Below are 15,018 nucleotides of genomic sequence, written 5' to 3' on the forward strand. Positions count from 1 at the left end.
GTGGTGCCTGCAGAGATGCATCAGCATTCCCGTGGTGCTCATGTGTCTTGTTCCCTTGCCCCAGCTGGTTTTGGCTATGCAGTGCAAGCTGATAGCATATGTGAGATCATCTGCCAAATCAAAATGATCCCAAACCACAGTACCCACTCTCTTCTTCTGGGGTGTGGGTGCATGTGTGGATGCTGCCTTTTCCCCCTCCTCAGCAAGCAGAGGCACAGCAAGAGGAGGAGAAGACTCAGCTGAGCCACTTGCCTCCACAACCTCTACCTCAGCCTCCTCTGAAGTGCCTTCTGGGTAAGGAGACCTGGCTCTAGAGGAAATTTGAGGGGTATGAAACAAAAACTCAGATGATTCCCCCTCGTTGCCCAGAATTTCCCTTGCTATGGCACTCAGATCCAGATCCAGCTCTTCCTCTGGCACTGGAAGGCTCAGCGTGGGAAGTGAAATGGGGGTGGAAGAGACTGTTATGCTGGTGCTCCTTCTTGTTGTCATGGTGGTGGTCAGGGGGTTAAGTCTGGTGCTTTTGGAGGGGATGCAGACTCAGGCAGTGGCACTGCTCCCCTGTCCTTGCTGCCAGTAGAATTGGAAGCCTCATGCCTGCTAGTTGTAGTAAAGATGCTGCATCTCAGTTTGGGGAGGGGGGAACTTAACTGTTCTCCCTCTACCCCCTCTTCTGTTCCTCCCTTGACAGCTGCCTTTCCAGCATGTTTCATAGTGTTTGGTATGCTGGAAGATCTGTGTGTTCTTCTGTAACATAATCTGTATTTATGTAATATATGTGGATAATTGTATTTATGTAATGTATGTATTTATGTAATAAATAAAATATATAAATGTATGTATGTGTTCTTGAATACATTTTATATTTTAATATGCAATACATGCTGTGCTTCCCTGCACAGTGATTGGAATGCACACTGTGAGAAAAAACACAGATTTCTTTTCTGGGGGAAAAGAATCAAAATAGACTAACAAAAACACAATGAGGATTTTGGGGAGGAATAAATTGAAAGGAATGAATTAATAAAATAATAAAGGGTATTAGGAAAGCAAAAGGTATTGGATCCCACTTGCTAGAAACAGGCTAGCAAGTAGGAAGTGATAGCCTTTCTCTGACTCTGCTAAGCTGCTATAAGACACATCTCAGTAACTGACCCCAAGGCACAGGGGAAGCTCAGTTCAAACAATCCTGCCTTTTATGCTGTTTTTCCATTCCTCCCCCAGAGCACTGGGATTGGAAGGGACCTCAGGGAAGGATCACAGTCAATGACCAGCTACACAGTCAATATTAAAGCAGTCCTTCCCCCGCTCTTCCTCCTCCCACTCCTTGCTTTCTGTTTCCCTGCAAGCAAGCCCACCTTCAAAACTTAAAATGTTTCAAAATGTTCCAAGTGCCCTCATTTTGTTTCAAGGCTGTTTCAAAGCCTTTTGTTTCATTTCAATTTTGCTGTTTTGAGCTTGAAACGAGTTGAAACAGCACTGAAATGAAATACCCGCCAAAATTTCACACAGCCCTACTGCATTGGCCCTTTTCCAGTCCTCTGGGATCTGGCTTGTCTCTCACAGCTTTTGCTAAGCACTCTGAGATCTCTGCCAGTTTTTTCAGGACCCTGGGATGAAGCGAATCCAGCCCTGATGGCTTGAATTAATTCAGACCCAACAAAAGCTCTCTGACTGTCTCTTTTGTTATCTCCTCCCTCAGCTTTCCTCCTTCCTTATTCAGATAATCCCTATTTAGTGTCCCGCAATTTAATATTTTTGTGAAGACTGAGGCACATTATCTGTTGAGTAGCTTCACCTTCTTGGCATCTTTGGTTTGGAGTTCCCCATGCCTTGTTAACAGAAGATTTACAGCTTCCTTGGTCCTTCTTTTCTGGCCAACATACTTACAGGGTCTCTTTTTTTTTGTTTTTGTCATTAATCTCTTTTGCCAGGTGCAGCTCATTCTTTATCTTTGCCTTGGTGACCTGCCCATTCTTCCATTGCCTGTATACCTTCCTTTTGCATGTAAGGGATTTTAGAAGTTCCTTCTACAGCCACATTGGTTTCTTGCCATTCTTCTTGTGCTTCTGTTGTATTAGGACAGCTTCTTGTTGGGCTTCCAATACTGTGTCCCTTAGAACCTCCCAGCCCTGAATCCATACAAATGCTACCCTGGGGAAGCTCTGCCAATTACATTCAAATGCAGGGGGTGGGCCTTGGCCCAAGTAAGACTGTAAAATTTTTAGTCCTAGGATTCAACCTTTTATTGGAGGACTTCATTCCACAGAGAAAACAACTGTATCAATTCTTCTTCTCATTTGCTTCATTCAAGGATCAAGGCCTCATGGTGCTCAGCTCTGAAGAGATGAATAAAGGTTCCCTATTCCACAAAGATTTTAATCTGCATGTGAGACGGGGACAGACAGACAGGAACTGTAGATAGGGCAAGACCTATAGATCCAATACAGTCTTCGTATAGAATGTGAATACCACACTGATTGCCAAAGGGTTAATAAGCTGCTGAGGGCTGAAGCCATCTCACTCCATTGCACCTGCAGGAGGTGTCAGGTGGAAGGGATTGTGCAAGGGATCAGCTTGCTTGGTGGTTCATGCATTTCTTAGTGTGTTTGGTAAGATCCTAGTAGCAGCCAAAGCTTCTCAAGGTCAGGTAAGCCTGATGTAGGATTTTTATATATAGCAATCTCCCTTGAGCTGTTCTGCTCCCTTTTTGTTCCAAGATAATGGTTTTGATTTTTACGGGGAGTAATTCTTTTTGACAAGCTTAGCTTGGCTTGCCATATGCTGACGTCCACAAAATGATTTGTCCTGAATGTTGAAGTGAAATGTTCACACCCTGCTGTCCAAATTGGTTTGGATGCTCCTTGAGGAGAGCTGGACTAGAGCCATAAGCTCTAGTGCAGCCTGTCTGTGTTATAGTCACTGCTGTGATTGCAACTCCTGCAGGTACGCTTGTGCTATGCTAAGCTAGTTGGTTGGATGCTAGTAGTAGTCTTATCCTGGCAAGGCTGTGCTCAGTGCAGGTTAACTGTGTGAATATTTACTGAGTTTCTCAGATGAGCTTTGCATGCAGCTCCCTGCTGCTAGACATCGTTCCCTCTGGTGTGCTCTACTAGCTTAATTCTATTATGGATTATTCACAGTAATTAAAAGCATTGCATGTAAGAAATCTTCTGGGCAGCAAGCAGAAAACAACTCCAAAACTGCTTCTACAGTAAGTTCCCCTTTAACTACACTCGAGGAAATTCTATCCAAAGCTCTGCTTCATGGGCTGCTGCTTATCACTATGTCAAACTGTCCTTATTAGCTTTCAGCTGCAGCACCTTCCTGCCAAAACAAACACAAACTCCCCATCAATATGGGGTTTTATTTGTGGATGGAAAAATGGTGATTGAGATCTAAATATAATCAAGCTCATGTTTTGTGTTTCAGAACCAGGGCAAATTAAGCTGTGGTATACACAGGAAAAACTCCCATTGTCTTCAGGGCCCAATTTGATGTGGCTGAGGATAAGGATATTATTTCAGAACATTAACGAAGTCAGGAATATTGCCATTCAGTTGTGAATGTGCTGCAGTAATATGCTGTCCCTGTACTCTGACCCTGTAGTAGTGCACCTGGAAGCTATGAAAGTGTCAGGGTTGTACAAAGGGTTGTACAAAATCATTTCCCTGTTTAAATGCATGCAATAGACCATGTTGAGCTACCAAGTAATAGGCCTTATGTAAAATTCTGAAACAGGTAGGTATCTTGGGTAGGATTCCTATTCATCTATGTATTTTACTATTTAGTTAACTGGAAGCAGCTTTAAAATGAATGCTGATGCAGGGATGCATACTGACCTGATACTTGCTGATTCTACTCTTGGATGTGAATATAGTTTTAGATTTGGAAAATCTAAAATTGGAAAGTACTGTGTCAACAAGAACTTATCCCCCCCCCCCCCCGCCATGGCGGCTGTGTCTGGTAAGCAAAGTGTTTGGCTTCTATATCATGATCTTTCTAAATCTTTTAAACCAAATTGTCCTAGTACAAAATGGAGTTGGTGAAATTGCAGCTCTTACTGGCAGGGCTGTGTCAAACTCCTTGTATGTGAACACAGAACATCACCACAGGTGTTCCCTTTGGCTGATAGCCAAAGTAAAAATATGTGGATTTAAGATACTTTCTGTGTAAGCTATTAAATTCCACAAATTCCTTTCTCCTTTGTAAGTTCTGTAATGCTTTATCATTCTCAGCTTGGGCTGGTTAAGAACCTCAGAGTGCTAATACAATATGACCAAAATGCTGAACTTGGTGGTAGACATTTAAAAGCTTAAATCCCTGAAAGGACCCCTGTAATGATCATTCCAGAGTTTTAATTTTATAACCTTACCTTGGGCTTGTGAAGAACAAGTCTTTAAAATTGAGGATTCCATGGAGTGCAAATCATAACACTACCTTACTAGAGCACTCCCATGAGTCATCACCTGCATATCAGCCGTTTGATGAAAGACATATATGCACATAATACTATAGGTGATAGGCTGGTAGGCAAAAAAGTAATCTTAGCTTACCACCTATTAAATAGGAGATTTCTGAAATAGCCGAGTCTCAAAGGCAGGACTAATACCACAAAGAGTCAGGGTTTAAGCTAGGGCTGTACTGATAGAGAATTTTGGGGCCAATACAGATGGCCAATTTTTAACAAGCCAGAATGGCTGATGCCAATCTGATTCTGATATGCAGCTGGGCAAGTTAGAGAGTGGCATCCTGCTGGTAAGTCTGTTGTGGGGGGAAGGGACAAGGGGAGAGGGAAGTGCCATGGGGAGGAAGATCAGGGGCTGGAGCAGGGGAAGACGCTGAACAGCTGGGGCAGAATGGGGGATAGATCCATGAGTGACTTGTCTGGGGGGTACAGGGGGAGGCGGCTCCCACCACTGCATGCACTCCAGATGGGCACTGGGGGGACATGTACCCTAGGATCTACGCACAGGGTGAGGGCAGGCTGCCGCTCTGGGCTGGAGCCAGGGCTGCGCTGGGCTTTTCCTGATGGGGGGCTGGGCTAGGCTGCACTTGTGGTGGACAGTGGCAGCACTGGGACGGAGCTAGGGGGGTGACTGCAGCCACCCCAAAATTTGCCATAGCCCCCACTCCCAGTACTGCCACTACCTGCCCCAAGCATAGCCTGGTGCAACCCCCACTGGGAAGATCCCAGCACCACCCCAGCCCGCAGTGGCAGCCTGCCCTTGCCCTGAGTGCAGATCCCAGGGCATGTGCTCCCCATGCCCTGCCAGGTTGCATGTAGTGGTGGGAGCTGCTCCTACCCCACCCCTGGGATGAGCTATTCATGGCTCCATCCCTTGCTCCACCCTGGCTGTGTAGCGCCCTTCCCTCCCCAGCTCCACTGACTTCCTCACCACAGCAGCCCCATGTGGCCCACGATCTGCACCCCCATGCCCTTTCCCTCACAACAGACTTACCAGCTGGACCTAGCTGCTTTCCATGCTGTCAGGCTGTGCTCCTGGCAACCTGCATGCTGCACTGTGGCTGCACATGGATGGGGCATTTTATCAGTGGTGTAGGCCACATCAGCCAAAAAAAAGCCGATTGTCAGTACAGTCAATTTTCCTTTTATTGGTTCTGATCTGATATGGGACTTATGTATTGGTGCACCTCTAATTTAAACAGTTACAACTGTGCATGGTAAACTGGAAGACCATAGGTCAAATTCTGCTCTGCCTATTAGGTCTGTAAGGGTTCATCCAGATGCACGCGGATGTTTGGTTCCCTGGGGACAAGTAGCAGTAGTGCACCTTGCACTGCAGCTACTTGTCCCTGGGGAATGCCTGTGCCATGCACGCTTTGGCGCAAATAAAGTTACCCTGGGGCTAGTGAGGGAGGCTGGGGCCAGCACTGGGCTGGCCCCAGCAGCCTTATCTGGGGGCCTGCAGGTTTCCGGGGGCTGCAGACATGGTGATTTTGCTGGGCAGAGTCTGGCCAGCAGCCACAGTATGGCTCCAGTCAGCTCGGCTCCACTTCTCAGCAGCACGTGCTGCCCAAGCATTCACTCCTCCAGTTTATTTTTTTTTCTGCAGTTCCTCCTGGCAACATAGCTCCTATTTCACAGCCCTGCAAACTGTTTTTAACTCTTGTTGAAAACATTAACTCAGATGTGGAAACATTAACCCTGGTGTGGAAATAGCTTTCAGTAAAGTGTTGGATGTACTATCAAGATGCTCAGGAAGGGTTGATTCTGTTTTATGAATCTAGAAGAGATTACACTGAGTTCTAATGACTACAGGACTACTGAAACAACATTTTAATTAATTAATTTAGTTTTGCCTATATTGTTATGGATTTTATATTAAAAATCAGGGTATATCAAATCAATGCACATTCCAATAAAGTTATATTTGTCTTTGAATAATATACCCCTAGGGCCCTAGCATATTAATAAAGCTTTTAGTTTCTTTATACATGGAGAAAAGTATCTACTGTGTTATATGTGATAATGCACCACACCATGTTTTCAAAATCCTGGATATGCCTATGGGGATATCACATTATGATTTGCCCCTGTTCAGTCACTTACCTAAAAAAAAAAAAAGTATGTTCTGATAACCCATTCACTTTGTGACATGAAATGCCTTTCCTCCATTTACCCAGAATAAAATAACCTGCAATAGAATGATGGTCTCTCCAGCCCCAAACCTCTGGTCTTTCTCTTAGGCCATGCTTTCTCTCAAATGTATGCATTTCTTAGTTCTTTTTTATATTTAGATTAAGCCAAAGAAAAATTGTACCACAGAGACTTGACTAATTAATGAACTGGCTTTTTGGAAATAGCAGATTATTTCTCAGCAATCGCCATGTTCCCTCTGTGCTCCTCAAACAAATATTGTTGTGTGTTTTCACACTAATAATTACGCAGCCTGACAAAACTGGGTAAATGTAGCTTATATACTGTCCTCAAAGGCTTCTTTTAGTTGTCTTGAGTCTCATTGTGTCCTTCCATTTATCTCCTCCCAAAGTAGGAGTATGGCAAAAGAGCTGCAGTAAAGATTTTTGTTTCAATGAAAGAGAGCTTGTAGAATGGAAAGCAAAGCATTTAAAACGGGCTTATTTTATATGCTAGGAGATGGAACACCAGATGGAAGGGATAAGCTGAAAGGACTTGGATTTCACAAATGACGGGTTTGGTTTGAAGCTGAGCTTCTAAGGCTATAGATGCTATTTTGGGGGTGGGGACCAGGAGTTCCTGCTGGAACTCATTGAAGATTCTAAGTGTTAGGCTTAGACACTGTTACAACATATGGAACTCATCCATCATTTGTAGCATTCTTCTTTAACTTCTGTAAGTCCCAGCAACACAAGTGAACGAGTATTTTTGCAGCTTGCTTTAATTTTTACATATTTTCTGAAACAACAATTCTTGTATGATACAACAGCAGTATATTAATGCCATATTAACTCATGTAAATGAACAAGCCTGATTCTCTGCTCTGTGTTGGATGTATTTATTGTACACTCACCCCCTCAGGATAGTGTTGGTTTAGAGAAGAAGTGCAAATCAATTTTGAATTGGGCCCAAGGGATTCCAGTGATATTATTCTAGATAAGTTTGTTCTCACTGAAGCGTTAAGCCAATATAAATGCTGTGTGCTACATTATGTAGGCTGTCCATGCTGATGGCAGAGAAATACACACTGAAGGCAACAAAGTGTGCCTCAAGGACAGCATTTCTCCTAGAAGTCCAGAGAGGAATGCTGCTAGTGGCCTTCATAGTTTTTAAAGTACTTGCTATAGTTCATGGGGATGACCAGAGTCATGGGGCTGCTTCTTTCCTTTCTCTCGCCATTGCTCTTGCAGCCCTTTGAAGGAAGTATGCTTACCCAGAGCATTATGAAGGGAACAATTGCTGCTTTCTCTTGTTAATACTTGGAAGCATGCTCGATTGATTCCATGAACCAAATGAATGAGGCTGGTGGCTGTGTGTTCCCTTCTCTTCCATGCACCAGAATTGAAGCAGAACCAAGCCTTGTTAGTTCTCTGAAAACACCCCTGCCCCACATGTAAATGAAATCAGAATAAGGTTCTTCTTATGTTTTATTTCTTATAGGTAGGCAAATATAGTCAAAGCTCCGCCTAAACCTTAATGGTCCATTGTGCCAGCTCAGTTTTTGTAGCCATGGGTGACTGGTGCCTCCTGAGTCAGGGGGGCCACTTGTCCCCCCAGCAGACAGTCAGCTACCAGGGGGTGTCCCCCGTGGCCAGTCCTACCGCCTGGCACTTCCAGGTCAGTGGAATCAGTCGTGGGGAACTGCTTCTCCTGATGCACTACCCAGCTGGGGTTCTTAGGGGGTGCATCAGCACTCTCAGGGGGTGCATGTGCACCCATGTATACCCCCTATGTGTTGCCACTGCCAATAGCACACAAGGGAATGATGTAGCCAGCATCATGTCTATGTGCTTTTGATTATATAGATTAAATAGACTTAACTAGGGGTGGATCAAAAAAGGATGCTGTGGCATAGCTGTACTCCACTTTTGGATTGGGCTACACCATGGGAATCCCCAGGTACTTTTTAAAGTTCCTAAAGCAGATAAAAATCCCCCTCCCTTCCCCTTCCTGCTGAGAGGCACACCCCTCTCTTCTTTTCTCCCCTCCCTGTCTGCTAGTGTTGCTTTCCCCACTGTTCTGAGAGTAGAGGAAACACCAGAGCTATTCCTGCCCATGGGAGTGCTGGATTCAGTTGGGGAGGGGACAGTGGCAGCAAGGATCCTGACCTGTGCCTGCTCCCAGGGGACTGGACAGGGTTGGGGAAACTAATCTTCTGTGGCACTGATGCTGCTGTCCCCACCCCAGCTGAGGCCAGACAAAGCAGCAGCAGCAGGCAGCAAGGGAATTGGGGTGGTAGTTGTGCCTCTGAGCAGGAAGGGGAAGAGTGGGAGGCATTGTCATCTTTATGGACTTAAAGTCCTGGGAGGCCCCTACAATGTCGTGTGCCCCCACTGGTGAGGACAGAGGAGTCTGGAAGCAGTGGGTATAGCCACCCCTGCAGTGCAGGTTGCTGCTTGTGTACCCTGCTTTGGGATGCACCTCTGGATCTAACTACTGGAGCTTTCTGCAGGATGTGGGCACTCCCTGTACATTTCTCTTCTTTGCTCTACATAGGATCCTGATTCAGGTTAGGAATAGCATAGGCTTGTGAGGTGGATGAGGGGCAGCTGTGCAGGGACACATCCATTTTGCATCCCTGATTTTGCAGATCTATGAGACATCCCCCATGTCCTAGAGCAGGGGTGGGCAAAATGCATCCTGGGAGCCGGATGCGGCCTGCCAGACCATTCTGTCTGGCTCGTGGGGGCCCCTAAAAAAATTAGAAAATTAATATTTATCTGCCCTGGGCTGCCTGTCATGTGGCCCAAGATGGCTTGCCGAAACTCAGTAAGTAGCCCTTCGCCCAAAATAATTGCCTGCCCCTGTCCTAGAGGATGCATACCAACTGCAGGTGCTGCTGCAGTGGTAAGATTTCAATAGTGCTTTGCAACCTGCCAGTGCAATACAAGGGACAGGATTCTTCCTCCTCCCACCAGCCCTAAAGAATATCTTCAGAGTACAGCCCTGAATTACTCGGGCTACATCCCGTAAATACAATTTGGGTATTAAAGGCCAGAATGAGAAACCACTGAACCAGGGTTAAAGCCTCCTGCAGACTTCAGTGGGCTTCAAATCCAATGCTATGAGTGAACATCTTACAGAATTTAGTGGTTTAGAAAGTTGTTTTTTTTTTTTTTTCTTTTTTTCTTTAGAGCTGGTTAAATCAATCTCTGTATTAGAGAGAGACATTCCAACCCACAGGACACTGTTGCTAATGAGGTGTTTCATCTCAGTGAGCTTTTCCAGTAAAAATGCCTTTAGATTAAATTAAATAAGAAATCGAATCTCACTGCCTTGTCGGTGTTTATGAGCTGGGGTTCATTTTTCTCCAAAACTTGCTGCTGTGCATTAGCTAAAGCCATAATGATATCTTTTATTAAGGTGTCTGTGGGAATGAAAATGGTGACAGGGAAATGCATCCTTATTTGCACAATACTAGGTGAAGGAAATAAGTTTAAAATGCTAAGCACCAGAAGGGATTTCTGACATAACAGATTTGGAACCCAATTTGTGGAGAATTTGTGCTCCATGTATAGTTGGGAGCTCTGAAAGCAACTGCTGTGTCCTGCAGTGTTAGATGTGCAGTGAGAAACTGCAAGTTACTAAACTCCTCTTGGTTTCCTATCCTCAGTTATAAGGTAACTAAGGATAGTTCGTCAGTGATGGACTTACTACAGGGACTTGCCTTTCCATGAACAAATTGCGTCTTTGCCTTAAAAGAAATGTGTAAATTTCTATTTGAAATTTTATTTGATTGCCATTTGATTTCTAATATAATTTAAATTAGAAATTTCTATTTGATTTCTAAAATAATTTGCACTCAATGTACATTTTTGTTTTGCAAGACATGTCTAACAGGCACCATCTATACAAATGTATAAGTCACGCATGTAATGCATATGCTGTCATGTGGCCCAAATGCTACTCAGCTTGGGTTTCACTTCCTGCCCTTGCCAAAAAATACCGGTGCAACACCAATTTCATCTCTCTCTGACACAGTTTCGCTATAAAGTATTGTCCATGTAGAAGGTAAGCACTATGAGGCAACAACTAAATAATTATCTGCACAGTTTTTGTGCATTGGATTTATTTTGGTTTTTAGGTGCTAAAGTCATAGAAAAGATGATCAGAAAAAGAGAGGTTTTTTAAATAAAGGACTCACTGCTTTCTTCCTTTGGACATGATTATTTCTCTTCAAGGGAGGCTAAAAGGAATTAATGGTGATTTCAAGTTTATACAGGTGTTCTGCTAGGGTCTGTTGCAGGTGAAGGCTACTCCAGGAGTAGAAAGTGTCAGCTTGAAGGATCTCTTGTGTCTTTCCCCAGATCTCTTGGTTTAGGTAAAAAAAATTCTGAGCTAGGCTGTGGCCTTTGTGTTGTCATTCCTGCATGTGTGCATGAAAGTGTCTGATTTCCCTGCTTGTTCTTTGGTGCCTCAAGACTTGCAGTGCCTGCAACTTTAAGGGCTGAGCCAAACAGCCAGAAGGTGCTTGATTGTGGCTGTTATAACACTGGCTGCCTATATAAACACAGCAGTTTGCTACTGACAGCCAGGCAGAAACATTGCCTGGCTGAAAGGCTGTATGGAACATCTTGGAGATAAGGGCAGGAGCTTATGGGGATGGTTTGGAGGCTTCTTGTCCTGGGCATGACCTAAAACTGAACCCTGCTGGGTTTGGGCAGCCTGGTGGAGCTCCTGGTAGCGTGGGAGTCCCCGAAGTACTGTACATTTATATACAGGCCATGCCATTGACCCTGCATTTTTCCTGCAGAAAACAACTGCTGTAGAATCTGTTCAAAATCAAGCATAAACCCTGTTCTCATCATGAGTTTTATGGTTCTATACATATGATTGAAATATTTGTCAAGAATAATAGGGGAATGACAAAATGGTGTGAGGAATCTAGTTAACGACACTGGTCAAAATGTCCATCAGCCATGTATTTTGACAGAAAAATGACTAACAAGTTATTTCATAAGAGAAACCTCTGCTTTCTCTGGAAAACTTCATTGGAAAAACGTGTCCCCAAGCTGCTTTTCAGAGGATAACTGAAATATTTCAATCCTGAAACAATGTTTCAGTGTTTCATGGGAGTCCTTGTGTGAATGCCTCTTGCTTCCATTTACTTCCATTGGCTGGGCTCCTCTGCTGGACTTTCTCCAAGGTGTACTGCAGTCAGTCTTGCAACACCTCCTACCATCATCAAGAAGAGGACCAAGGTGTTTCATGGAATGTGTTAAGCAACTAGGTATCTCAGCCTACAGTGGACAACAGAGGTCTAAGACATTGGAGAAGCACTTTAGGATGGAAATGTTTCAGATTATGGCAATAAGAAATCTTCAAGTCTAATGACTCTTTCTTCCTAAAAGTGTAACTTTTTTACCATTGGCTTGGAGGTAGGCGAGATGCACATTTTCCAACCAGTTATAGGAGATGATACCTTTGAGATGTCTGAGATTAGGTTTGGGGCTACTCGGAAATTAAAATGAGCCAATTAAACTATTATATTTTTCTCTGCGATTGAGCTGCAGTCTATTTAAATTCTGGGTTGTAATCTGGCATAATCATAACAAAACTTGTATGTTACTGATAATGAGTTCTAAGAGTAGGTATGAGGGAGGGGCAAATGGGGGAGGGGGGGAATTAACTCAAATGGAAATTACTTTAAAGTGGATTGCAATTAGAAGTTTGGGATTAGTGTAAAAACTAAAAAAAAAGCAACTATAAAAAACATAATTATTTTCTATTGACAAAGCAGTAGCTTTTATTATGTTGTTTATGAATAGAGGAGACAAAGTAATATAGTTAACAGCCATAGTATGAAATCCATATTATATTAAATTTGATTCTAATTCAACACTTTCCTCAAACACAAAAAATATTAAATCAAACAAAACCTACAGAGTTTTAAAATTATACTCAAGAGGTCTGGTTTAAAGCAAGGGAGTTGGAACTACATAATTTGTCATTTTCTTCAACTTTAAATTGGAGATCTAGCAATTCTAAAGATCACAAGCTATTTCAGTATTCAGGGACTCTGGAGTTAACACAGCGGTGCTAGGAAAAAGGATCAAATTCTTCTCAAACTTGTCAGATACATAACTGAAAATTAGAACAGATTATACAAATTTTGGCTGGATTTTTTTTCCATTTCATGCTCACACTTAGATGCGTATATGTCCTGCTCACTAGAAATTAAAGTGATTCAAGATCAACATAGCTATGTATTTAGGCTCCACTTCTCCAAATGTGTTTTTTATTAATGAAGAGTGTCCTATACTGCAATAAAGCCATCTTGTCATGGTTTTCTTAACTGAAGGTAAACTTCTATGGCAGGGTTGGAAGGATGATGTGCATGTATGTACATAGTGCCTTGTAGCATATGGTTGAAGAGCGTGGCTTTGTCTATGATTTATGGTGGAAACGAGCATACAGGAAATGGGATTGCTAGATCATATGTAATTTCCAGATATTTTTTGCACTGAGTTGCCTTTGGAATGCTGTGGGGAGCACACTGAGGATCAATTCTTAACAACCTCCTCAAAGTCACAGTGTATATCTCCTTCATCCACTACTGGGACTGCAGAAGGAATTTGAGGATGTCTCTGCCTTGGCCTAAATGGCCAGTCTTAGGTTGGGTACATGTATTTGGGGAGGTTAAGGGGAGGTATATTCTGTTAAAAATAGCTGCCCAATCTAACTTAGTTCACCGACGTGTGGGCCTTACACATAGGGCAAGGACAGAAGTGCAGCTCACAGATCTAACTCATGGTGATTCATAGAAATTGCCATGAATTAGACCTATAACTCCAATCCAACAGACATTAGTTGTTGGATAAGGAGGGTGGAGGATCGACTCCAATTTGGAGCCTATCCAGGGAGAGAGGCTGTATCTTCCCCTAGCTACACCTCCCAGCTCTGTTGCTATCTCTGAGTAGGTGGGGGAGAAGGCATGGAAGGGAGGTACTTTCTGGGGTTTTCTTGGCTCTGTTGGAGTGGTCAGGTGAGTAGATTATAGCCCACCTGAAGTGTGGCCTCCAATCCACCAGTGACTGCCTACCCTACACACACACTTCAACAGGGCTGACAAAACCCCAGAAGGGACCTCCCTTCCCTGCCTTCTCCCCTTTCCATCCAGAGACAGCAGCTTCAGTGCACTGTGCTACAGCCAGAGCAAACAGAAATTAATTAAATTGATGTACTTAAAGAGTGGCTTCATTTGAACCCTCATCCAATGAGGGTTAATTTGTCATGTAATTATAGGGCTCTGCAGCAACTCTATTCTACTTGGGCAGAGCTTTAGAGTGATTTCAAGGGGCCAGTCACATGACAAATATCATGTCTATCTGCACCCTTAGATTCTGAGGCAGGTTGATTTAAGTGTGAACTGTACAGAAGTTCAGGAAGGTTAGATCAATCTAAAATGGCCAATCCAATCTAAGTTAACTATACCTTGGAGGTAGTCCAACTTGGATCAGGTACAGGGAGACTGACCTAACTCAACTTATGTATACTTTCCCCGTGCAGCCTTAGGTCTGGGAAAGTCCAGCTGCTGGCCCCAGGCCCAGGGCTTGCACATTTCCTACTTCCCCAGCCCCTCCCCATCAACCCCAGATGGGCAGCCTTCTTCCTCCCCTCCAAACTTGTCACACCCCCTGATCCAGCAAGCGGTTGCCAGAGCTGGTTTTACTGGTATTTGCTAGTGCCTGGAGCTGACAGCAGTTCATTCAGAGCAGGGAGAGGGGCAAGCAGATTAGGAGCGAGGGGTCGGTTTGGGGAGCGGAGAGTCTAGCAACAACATCAGAGTAAAAACTCCAGTGCAGTGGGTACAGCATCCAAAGTCCTGGCAGCATATGAATGTAAATCTTGCCTGAATTTATAAAGGAGTGGTATAATGATAAAAACTTTGCCTCTAATGGGGAAAGGAGAAAAACCCTAAACCTAAAAGCCAGAAATAATTTAGAACAAGATGAGAGCATCCATTGTTAAATCACAGGAATAAATATTTTGTGTCCTATATTATGTAGAAGGTCCAATTAAGTGGTGTTGAGGTCTCCTCTGGCCTGAAAACTGAGGAATGAATTTGTTTAGACTACTGTGGGTTAAAGTGCACCCAAAAGAAAACATGATCTCAAGGAACCCAGGTGCTGTTCATAATTATAAATTGGATAAAACAGAACTCTAGAAATTGAATAGATAACAAATAACAACTGAAACATGTAATTATTCTGTATGTGCAACTGTTAATATGTCTGCAGAAAACTATAGCTGTGCATCTATCCAGAGAAGTCCCTTTAGAGGGAAAAATGAATTGCCTGAAACAGTCCCATCCTGAAATTCTGCAAACTAATTTGCAGTTGTGTAAAGCAAGTACT

The 15,018-nt window shown here is 43.6% G+C and overlaps 1 protein-coding gene across 7 annotated transcripts in view; it reads left to right on the top strand.

Moving 5' to 3' along the window:
- Positions 1–2,539: 2,539 nt before the first annotated feature.
- LOC102569358 (E3 ubiquitin-protein ligase Topors) overlaps positions 2,540–15,018 on the top strand; it is a 93,647-nt gene continuing 81,168 nt past the window's right edge. For all 7 annotated transcript variants that reach the window (XM_059724601.1, XM_059724602.1, XM_059724603.1 and 4 more), the window contains exon 1: positions 2,540–2,650. The gene's annotated coding sequence lies outside the window, so the exon portion shown is untranslated. The remainder of the gene's footprint in view (positions 2,651–15,018) is intronic.

Source organism: Alligator mississippiensis, chromosome 3 (genome assembly GCF_030867095.1).
Source record: "Alligator mississippiensis isolate rAllMis1 chromosome 3, rAllMis1, whole genome shotgun sequence".
Taxonomy (NCBI): domain Eukaryota; kingdom Metazoa; phylum Chordata; order Crocodylia; family Alligatoridae; genus Alligator; species Alligator mississippiensis.